The following is a 10966-nucleotide window of genomic DNA, read 5'->3' on the forward strand; positions in this document are numbered from 1 at the left end:
CTCTCAGACTCAGAAGCACTGGGGTAATTTTGAAGTCCAGGTCCAACAGCACCACCCTCTGGTCGTTGTGTGGAACTGTCACAATCCAAATCATGGGTTTACAACACAGAACAATGCAAATGTCCGAGGCCAACACTAGCTTTGCTGCAAAGTGTTAATGACCATCAGTTTTATCTTCCACCCTATGTATAAAGATACAACCATGGAATATGTACACACAAAACATCCGGCTTACACTTTATATTAGGGAACACATATTCACCATTAACTAGGTGCTTACTAAGATGCATATAAGTAGCATACTAGCCCTTTAGTACTAAATATTAAGCACATATTAACACCTTATTTAGGAAAAATCTTAATTTATATCGTAATAGAGGTAAAATAAGGTTATGTAGAATAAGGTGCGAATAAGTACTTAATAATTACTAGTATGCGACTTACATATGTTAATAATCATGTAGTTAATGGTGAATATGTGTTCCCTAATATAAAGTGTTACAAATCTGAGCCTGAAAAGACAAAAGTCAGCATTGAGTTTGCACTCAGCTCATCCTGAACTCAAATTCTGTGACCTTTGACATTTTGAATGTAATGCCCCAATTAATATATATGTATATATATATATATATATATATGTGTATATATATATATATATATATGTGTATATATATATATATATATATATATATATATATATATATTTTAACAAGCATCTAATGAGTTAAACGTACATTATGTGTTGAATAAACCTGGCGCAGAAGACAAAATTTTAGACGTTAAATAATAAGACAATTGTTATCGATGACATGACTTTCCACTGTTGCCTTCCATTTCTTTTCATAATGCAAACATATGTCCTGTAGTTCCTGGCAGCCTCACAACACAGAGATTGATATATAATTATACATGACACAACTCTCACGTCTCCGTCAATCAGATCTAAAGTAACCGCTTTATTTTTGGGGGGGGGGGGGGGGGGGGGGGGGATTTTACTGGAGAGTAGATTGATGATGAAGCCAGGCCGGAGGAAGTGATGAAATGTGAGGTAAACATCATGTTTTGAAAGGTACTGAAAGACACCATTTCTCTCGCGCCTGTCTCGACACCTCCGCCGGGTTGTTTGAGCAAATCTGACACTTGTCTGACTCGTCCACTCCCCCGTCACACCAGCAGCTTCAACAAACTCCTCAAACTCGTCTCCTGAGGGTCCACTCGAGACCTCGCGCCCGGCTGAATATCCCACAGCAACATCATGTCAGAGTTCCTCTGTGCTCTCCCCCTATACACACACCCACACACACACACACACACACACACATAGAGTTAAGAGTGGAGGCACATCTGCGCGCTCCTGTCCGTCACCGCTCACCGCTGGGGTTGCCACAGACAAGCACTGACATCACAATTAAACCGAGAACGCCCCGGTGCTGCACGGTCATCCATCACATGCATCCCACCCCCAAACACACGCACAAAGACACAGAGAGAGAGAGAGAGCGGTGGCAGGAGTGTGTTCCTGAATGCTAAGAGGGGGATGTATGCATCTCGTGCTGGGAGCTCCACAAAAGCATCTCGACTGTGGTGTGAAAGTAAACACTCAGTCTCAGTTGGACAGTACAATAAGCTAAGCTGGGGTTTTATAACACCACTATGAGCTTCCTCAACACTGGCTGACACCTTTTTGCAGGACTGGACCTTCTGCTGTTTTGACCGGCGCCATGTTGGTTTATGAAACCAGAAATTGAGCCACCAGGCAACTTTGTTGTCTGTTTCACTCTAAATTGGAACAAATTTTGACATCGTGCTCGATCAAATCAAATCCCATCCTTTCAAACTGATTGACTCTGCAACTGTCCTACCAGGAAACAATGTCCATTTCCTATATGCTGTCAATCAATTTGTTTATTAGGATAAAAAAAAAAACAGGAAAATACAGGGAATATGTACAGTATGCAGTACAACGAACGAAGGAGCTTATACAGACTCAAGTGTCAAGTTATGTCATTGGAAAAATGCATTTTTCTTTTACTCTTTTACTTTTACAATTACTTAAGCCTTTAACCCCAAGCCTATCGCACACGTTTGCGCAAGCGCACTTTACATAACCGCATTTACGCAGCGGCGGTTTGTGCTATCGGGAAAGTTCCAGCGGTTTCTGAAAGCTGAAAAGTTGCACGTTAAAGCCAATATGTGGTCATTACGGTCATTTCACTTGCGCTGTTGCAGGAAGCTGACAAATCTGCGTCTTTGTCACCAGAGAGGAGAGAGTTGGAAAAACGCTGTTACATAGTTTCCATTTTTTTGCCCTGTTTTTGGACATTGAGACAAAAACTTTCTAAATTTCAACTTTAACGCAAAATCTGGTGTTTTTTTCAATTTAAAATCCAGCTTTTAAATTGTTGGAAGCAACAATCATCTCAAAAATACTGGGTTTTAGCATAAGTACAACTGTCACCACCTTATCTCGAAGTATGGATGATACTTACCTCCGAAAGATTTTCCTTGCTGCAAGTAAAAAGTCCATTACAAAACTCTGGCTCCAAAAAAATGCCCCACTGCTGGTCTCTTTGTGGATGTTGTCAAACATGTACATCTTTTGAAACAGATAACTTACTCTATATGACTCCAAAAAGGCAAATGGTGCACTAATTTAGCCAGTGATACAGTTTCCACATACTGTAACTGTTGTATGTACTATGTTTGAGATGTTATCTTGATTTAGGTGGAACTGCTATGATTAACTGATCCCCTTGAAACCTTGCTTGTTTGTTTTTTGTGTTTACTATAAAAACTGTTAATATGCATAAAGGTTGTTTAAAAAAAAAAAAATCTTTTAAATTGTTAATACACAGATTTAACATGAAGTAAATTGTAGATATTGAAAGTTATTCTGGAAAAATGGGCAAAAGCACTTACTCACAGGACATCGTCTTGCCCTTGTATGGTTAAAATAAGTCTAGAAGACCAGACGGACATTTTGAGGCTAATAAAGGGTTAAAACGTTAGTCTTATTTGATTTATTTACTTTTGGTGTACACCACATTTTCTCTACTTTCTAGTTATATCTTCATGAATAGACAGGAAAATCAGTCTGTGTGGTTATGACGTCAAAACTAGCGGTGGCCTCGGCCGAGTACCGTGTATGACCGTCCTGTGTTTCCCCCTAATGACGCAGTCCTGCCACAGAGGTGCACACAACGCCTCGAGTACTGCGGGGCGGCCCCCCGTGACTGATCTCATCATGCGAGCAAGTCCGCCTCCATTAGTCTCCGACATTGTGCTCGAAAATGGCTCTGACTTGTCGGGTGATTACCTCAAATGAACAATTAGGCGGGTGGCTGTCACAATAACTCGCTCACCGTCTGCGGATTGGCTCGGCGGTTTTTACTGCCGCCGCCGCCGCAGCCATCAACGTGCTCCAAATAAATGATCCATACTGGAGAGGGAAATGTCAGCCAAGAGCGCTCGTAATGAATCGGTGCGCAACATCTCGCCGCATACACAGGAGATGATGCTCTGTTAGTGGAGAATGAATAAGTTGGCAGAGTAAGTTTTTTTGTTTTTCTGTTTGTCCTTGTCAGTGGGCTGGCAACTACATTACCCACAATGCAACCCAAATGATGACAGCTTGGTCAAAAATGGTGCATTCCAGTTCTGGAAGTGACACGAAAAGAGAGATGCAGACAGGATAGAGGTTTAAGTTAAAAAAACAAACAAGAAAAAGTTGAACTAAATTAAATGAAGTTACAAAATCCATTTACACTTTAGTTTAATATTCTTATTTTATTGATAAAATACTTCATATTTATAATCTTTCCAGTTCAATGTGAAAGCTGACATGTATTTTCATGACAGAATGAATACGTTGACATAAAATTGATTGACAACTCCTTAGAATATTGATAAATCATACAGATACTTGTGTTGGGTTGTTGTGACTGTTTGTTCTCCCCCCCAGAATCCATTTTTTAATGTAAGGAATAATCTTCTGAATTGACATCAGTTCATATAAAGTTCTGGTGCAATAACCACACCGTCTTTTATGGACTGCAGTGACCGAGCTTGGGCTTGTGCGGTGGCAGATTTGTGATCGTTGGAACCTTTTTGCTCTCAATCCCAAAAGGATTATACAAGTGAATTTGAGATTTACAGTTTCTTTGTTTAGCTTCTACTCACTGTGCGATGAGAAAACGTCTGTTGAGGCCTTTCGGGGCCCTGAAAAGGATACAGAACCAAAAACATGATCAATTCATCAATGAAGTGTAGTCATGGATGACAAATAGATTGTTTTTTCGGACTCACACCTCCTACGAAGCGCAGACGTACGCGCGTTTATACCTGTCCGTCCCCATAAGACACACCTGTCCGCCCTCGAGGAAATCCTGCATCCGTTCCGACCGGATTACCGATCAGGAGCGTGACCGATGTCAGAAAGCGCTGAGCGGAGTAATGTGGCCTAATGGCGAGACAAGCCGGGGACTCTTTAATGGTAATGAATACACAATGTGAGCCCGAGGCGGGATGAGAGGGAGGGAGGGAGGGAGGGAGGCAGAGACGGGAAGGAGGAGTCGTGACCTGACTGGTGAGAAGGCAGAGAGAGAACCACATTCAGTACATGACGGGAGGAAAGAAAACGAGTTATTGTGCTAGTCTGACTAAAACTGGACGTTTTGATGTTCTTAGGTCATGTAGAATAAGATAGCGGTGTCAGAAACATGGCAACATTCAGGCTGGTACTTTTTTTGGACATGGGTATTTTCAGAAGGGTGGCTGGGGGTCTCCTTTAGAGATGAGAGGTGAGAAGAGAGTAGAGCTGCTGCTCCTTTTGCATGGAAAGGAGCCAGTTGGCACCTGGTAAAGATGCCACAGAGGAAACCTTCAACAGGGAGGAGACCTAGGGGCAGACCAAGGACTAGGTGGAGACCTTATATCTCCTCACTGGCCTGGGAGCGGCCTGAGGATTCCCTAGTCAGAGTTGGACAGTGTGGCCAGGGAAAGGGAAGTCTGGGGCCCCCTGCTAGAGATGCTAGGATCTCGGAAAACGGTTGATGATGGATGGATAGATGGATGAAGAATGTTACCAATTTTATGCTCTGTCATCTTAAATAATTGGATATTTTTAAGGTCATGGATAACAGAACGACTTTGAAGGACAGTAGTCACAACATACAGTACGTCGGGGCACGCTCTGTACTTTTTGTGCAAGAGGAGGAGGAGAAGTATGCAGTCACGTAAACATGGGAAATACTCTGTGCTGGAGTACTTTGTTACAAACACACAAAGGAGAGGTGAAGGCAGAGTCAGACGTGTAATATTTCTCATTTACTGTCCCAGCCTGTTGTGTACACATGCAGCCACAGTATCTCACACTACATGATCACGCTCTGAGCCTGTGCGTAGGGAAGGTTCCCTTCAGTGGCAGAACCAATAAAAGCAGTTAAATGCGATCAGAGCAGCTCTTTACCTTCCTCACATGCTCCCATGGAGGCACACGGAGACTCTTTCCCCTCGCTGAAGCGGACTCACTCCGTCTTTATCATCCCCTTTTTTCATTTATCTTTAGGGCAGTCCTCGATGATGGCTTTTCTATTAGTCAGCTTGAGGCTGATGGCCGTGGGGGGGTCGTCACAGCAACAGAAACAACAAACTCCTGTCTTTTTCTTTAAAGGAAAATAAAATGGCTCTTTTTGTTTTTCCGTGCGAAAAAATCTACGTTGTAAAATATTCTACTGTATAATAGCTGCATAAATTTCACTGCATTTTAATCACAGTAAAGTAACAGTTCTTTACTGTACATGTATCCCTTGTATTACTGTGATTTGGCAGTATTTTAAAGTATAAATGCTGTATTTTACAGTAACTTTACAGTATTTAAGTAATACAGTAGAGAGCTGTGTTACAGCAGTATTTTACTTATAAATACTGTAAAGATTACCCCCGTACTTCAAAAAATTACTTTAGAGGAACTTCCTGTTTTAGCCACACCTATTTTAATTTCACAATAAACAAACAGAAAAATGACAGTAGTGTAATGTAAATTATAAAAGTTAAAGCCTGTGATATTCTGGATATAACAACAACAACTGTATAGATTGAAATGACCATTGTGATTTTGAGAGAATCCATTATTTTGTTGTTGTTGTTTTTTTTTTTAAATTAGCAGCTAATTGCTCTTTTGTTGAGCTCCCATACTAGTTTTGTTGAGCTGCAGTAGTTATTCAGTGATATGCTAGCAAGCCATTTTGCTAAATGAGCAATTCCAGGTGATATTTAACTATGCTAAAAAGGAGAATTCTCATAGCACTTGATGTTAACATGGTTGACCCTTTAACGATATCGGAAGAATTCCAGCCGTTTCTGAAAGGTGAGAAGCTGCACGTCAATTTCACCCGCGCTGTTGCAGGCAGCCGGCGAATCTGCGTCTTTGTCGCCAGAGGAGAGAGTTGGAAATAGTTTGGCCTTGTTTTTGGACATTGAGGCAAAAAACTTAAACAAATATTATTTTAAATATGTTTTATACTGTTCAAATTTCAAATTTAACACGCAAAAGCTGGTGTTTGTGTACAAATACGGTGCTGTTTCTGAATAAAACCTTTTGTTTTTCTTCATTTTAAATTGTTAATATATCATCTTAACACGCAGTAAATTGTAAATAACTGCCAGATATTGTAAGTTATTCTGGAAAAATGGGCAAAAGCACTTACTTCTGGACTTTTTATGATTAATATAAGCAAAAACATTTAATTGAGATTTATTTCTAAAGGTGGTTTTAATCTCATTGGGGGGGAAATCAGATTTTGTGTGTTTGATGACTAAAGGAAGGAAACAGTTCCAGAAACACACAGCCTTAATTCTGCAGGTTAAGTGGCTTAAAGAACACACAGGTGATAGTAATGAAGGCGGGGCTTGTAATCAAACAGGCAAGTGTGGAACAATGTCAGGAAGTAGAGGGAAGAATGGCAACAGAAACACGACTATAGAAACAGATGTTACAGAAGACGTCGTGGTAACAGCTGAGGCTGTCAGGTGGAAAAAAGTGAACTCTCGATAGATTTAAAAAATGTGGATCTCCCGAAGTCTCTTTTAGGGCCTCGGGAAGTCCATTATTTGGATGATTACTTCGTGTTCATGAACCAAGCTGCCGTGGTAAGTACGACCGGCGGCAGTCGACAAACCGGCTCACATTAAGATGCAGCTCAGATTCCACGCGGGGCGTTGGATCCAATCAGGAGACGAAATCTCTCGGCCAAATTGATCTTTTTCAACACACATCCCCAGATTACATTCTACAATAGATATCGGGGGGAGGGGGGGGTGGGCATTAACACATATTCCCTTTTGTCAGCAGAATGGTGAGAGAGTAGAGACTGTTCACGCTGACTCTGTTTAAGTCGGCTTTCGTCTCACTGTTAAAAAAAATCAATTGGTTTTCAGTGTGAGAACAAAGTAGAATGCAAATGAAGGAGCAGGCCAGAGACACACACACACACACACATGATAATTATATTTAATTACAAATATCACAATATTTCATACACTATGTGTCGTGTACTGTATGTACTTTGTATGACGCAGTCCTGTAGTTTGAAGAATGAGTCTAGGCAAGAACAGAATAGCCACAAGGGGGCGATTCAGCTGGAAAGAACTCAGTTTGAATGGAAGTCTACGGGAAAATGAGGCCTTTAGACTTTTTTTGGGGGGCGAACTTTGAATTCTGAGCCCCTTTTTTACGATGGAATTTTCAAGTGCAAAGATTTGTAAATGCAACATGAACTCGATAGAAATCGGACGACTATACACAGCTGTGGACAGTTACTTCATAGGAGGAGGAAAATAGTCGTGTAGACTATTTGTTTTTCAGCTGCAAGGGATCTTTTCTTCCTCTTATTTTTTTTTGTCAGTTTTGTCTTCTGTCTATGTACATGCCCCATTAGCCAGCATCTCTCTGGCTGTGCCTCCTCCGTTTTTTTAAAAGCTGTATAGTTTACTGCCGGCACGCTTGGTCGGGCTTGTGATTCCCAGAAAATGATGAGGTAAAGACTTCACGCCCCGGCCAAAAAAATATATGGCTCTGAAAGTAGATGGAGCCACTCCGAGGCGGTGCATGATTTAGCTCGCCAGGAACCTTAACTGCATTAAAGATGTTCACACTGCAGACCTTCAGTCCCCCTCGTATTATGTCAAGATACTATACGCTTTGTGTGAGCCGTCAACCTTCTCTCAAGAAGAGTGCGTTCGACTTTTTTCTGACCCGTTTCCGTTTTATTTTAAACCCGTCTTAATTTGGAATCATTGCGTGTGAGCACAGCTAATAATGTCTTTTCCTCAACTAGGGAGGACGGATAAGGAGAAGAGCATCTGAAATCAATGAGGGAGGATTAAGGGAGACCCCAGGGCTTCTAACCTTCTCTATTCAGACTCCTACAATGAACACATGCCTCTCCTTTACCCCCCTGAGGACAGAAGGTAGGAAATACCTCTAGGCTACACCTCCATAATGAGAACAGTACAATCGTTGTGCATAATACAACCACTGGCTGACCTCTTTTCATTTTGATGGTTCACCAATTCCTGTGACATTTCATCGAATCCAAATGTTTTCGCCCGAAGCGCCTGCTTTCATGTTTATAGGCTATTTAGGGTTTAATTTGAACAGCATTTGAATTTGAAGTGTTGCCTTTATTTCCAGTTGGAAATAGAGGTAACTGAGTCGCGTGTCACAAAGGCAACACTTGGACCTTTTAAAGCTGACATTTCAGTTTCAATTAAAATATGCGACGTATCATCAGAGGTCTTTGAATGCCGGGGAGTTATGGATTTGCAACCTCAGCAGGGGGAAGTGACTGCCCCTCAGCTAGGAAATTACACTGCGACAAAATAATTAAAAGCCATGTCTAATTTAAATACATGCCTCTGCACTCTAAAATACCCCTCAGACCCCACAGCGCGAGTCTAGGAAAATGCCGCTTCCATGGGTTTTGAAGTGAAAGCACCCGCGGGCGTCTGTGCCACAATGATTGGACCTGCCTTTGAAAAGCGTAATAAATAAGACATAACCCTTTCAGCAGACGCAAAATGTTCCCTGTTACTGCGTGTGTGTGTGTGTTTTTCGTGGGTGTTTGAGTGTTTCAGAACAGTGTAGCTCCACGAAGAAAGAGGGAGCAATGAGGTGAGAGATGAGACTGAAGAGAGCAGATGCAGGGAGTGAACATGGATTAAAAGATGTCTCTATCTATATACATATATATATATATATATATATGTACATATATATATATAGATAGATAGATAGATAGAGACTCCAGTCCGACTATCCGACATGCAGGAGTAATCTTACTATGAATCGCATCATCCAGGTATGTTAGTCCAACTAAGGCTAGCTCGATTTTAGTCTCACTAACGTGTTTCCGTGAAACCGAATAGTTGTCTTAGTCTGACTAAAATCAGACTTTTGGTAATGGATTTAAACCTCATACAACCAAAAAACTATTCCTTTAACTGGCTAAAGTTTGGTTTAATCATATTTTTTTAATGATATGTTTGTGGTGAGGATGACCAACTGCATCTTTTTCCCCGACTCTGCTTGTATAGTTTTTTGTACTTCTTCACATGCAGACACATTTTTTTACACTGTGTGTGTGTGTGTGTGTGTGTGTGTGTGTGTGAGTGAGGCTGCTATACAGTAGGTAACAGTCCTATTATAAGGCAGTGAAGCGGCTCGGCCACTGTCCTGGGCCTTGCTGACAAAACTCTAATGTATAGGGCCTTTTTTGCTCTCTGTGCTGGGATTCAATTAGGAAGGCTAACAGTAGGCCCTGCCTGCAATGGGATGGAGGAGTTAGAGCCCTGTCATATGGGCCCATTGGGGCGGCAAGCCTCCACTCTGTCTGCCTAATAGTGGTGTCACAGCCGCGGGGAGAAGCTCACTGCCTACAGCTCTAACTGACTGATTTAACTCACTTTATTTGTTTTGCTTTTTTTTTTGTCTTTTCCTCCCTCACAGCCGCAATAGATAAGACCTTTATTTAAAAAGAACATTGTTTTGTCAGCCATTGGTTGCAGATTTATTTCCCCTGTCCACATGCAATCATGGTATTTACATTTTATAGCCCGCAGGAAGTGTGGCAAAGAGAAATCTCTCCCGTGGGAGCATGTGGGTCCAAAGAAAGCTATTGTTTTGCCAAAGCTTTTAAAGTCTTTTAAATGTAGTTTCTGCTGGATGTTCTTACAAATATAGGGAATATGGACGCTGGATGAAGTCCTTTAGTTCCTTTAGTTTTTTTTTAATGACCTCGAAATACTTTAATCCTTCAGAAAAAAAATGTGCTCACAAATGAATACTTGCAGTTTTACACAAGGCTGAATAATTCCCCGCACACTGCAGTTTGGGCTCAGTGATACTGCTTAATGAGTAAGTAAGAGCTATTTATTACAATTAATAAATAGGTACAATTAATAAATATGATAAATAGATTGTATACGAGAAGATGCAATTAGACGCTTGTCAATATCAGTGGTTGTCAAAAATGAAGCATGACGTGTGCTTATACAGTACCTCATGCGGAACTCACTCACCACTGCTATTTGTCTTTTTCTGAATTTCCCCTCTTTGTGCCCACTTCAAAACCTCACTTCCATCTGCTGATTGGTGCATCTGCTGACCTCCATCTCTGTGTTCCATCTGCCCCGGCGCGAGGCTGTGTTTCCAAGGCAAATCAAACAAGTCTCCCCGTCGCGGAGCACAGATTGGCGAGTAATCAGGCGGCGAGCCTCAGAAACACAACAATCCCTCCTTCAGAAACGCGCCGCATCAGCACATAAAACATAACCAGATAGAGCTATTCCCCACACTGTCCTCTCTGGCCAACAGCGAGGCTTCAGCCAGCGGGACGGTGGCCCCACTGATGGTGACTCAGCGTGGCATAATCAGCGTGAAGCCACCGTCTTGTTGAAGGTGAGCAAG

At 41.6% G+C, this 10966-nt stretch overlaps 1 long non-coding RNA gene across 1 annotated transcript; it reads right to left on the reverse strand.

Moving 5' to 3' along the window:
- Window positions 1–1001: 1001 nt before the first annotated feature.
- On the reverse strand, window positions 1002–4441 carry LOC131450196 (uncharacterized). Its single transcript, XR_009235135.1, has 3 exons — window positions 4308–4441; window positions 4180–4218; window positions 1002–1282 (listed from the first exon to the last, which is right to left on the reverse strand). It is a non-coding gene; the product is annotated as an uncharacterized LOC131450196 (long non-coding RNA).
- Window positions 4442–10966: the final 6525 nt, after the last annotated feature.

Source organism: Solea solea, chromosome 2 (genome assembly GCF_958295425.1).
Source record: "Solea solea chromosome 2, fSolSol10.1, whole genome shotgun sequence".
Classification (NCBI taxonomy): Eukaryota; Metazoa; Chordata; class Actinopteri; order Pleuronectiformes; family Soleidae; genus Solea; species Solea solea.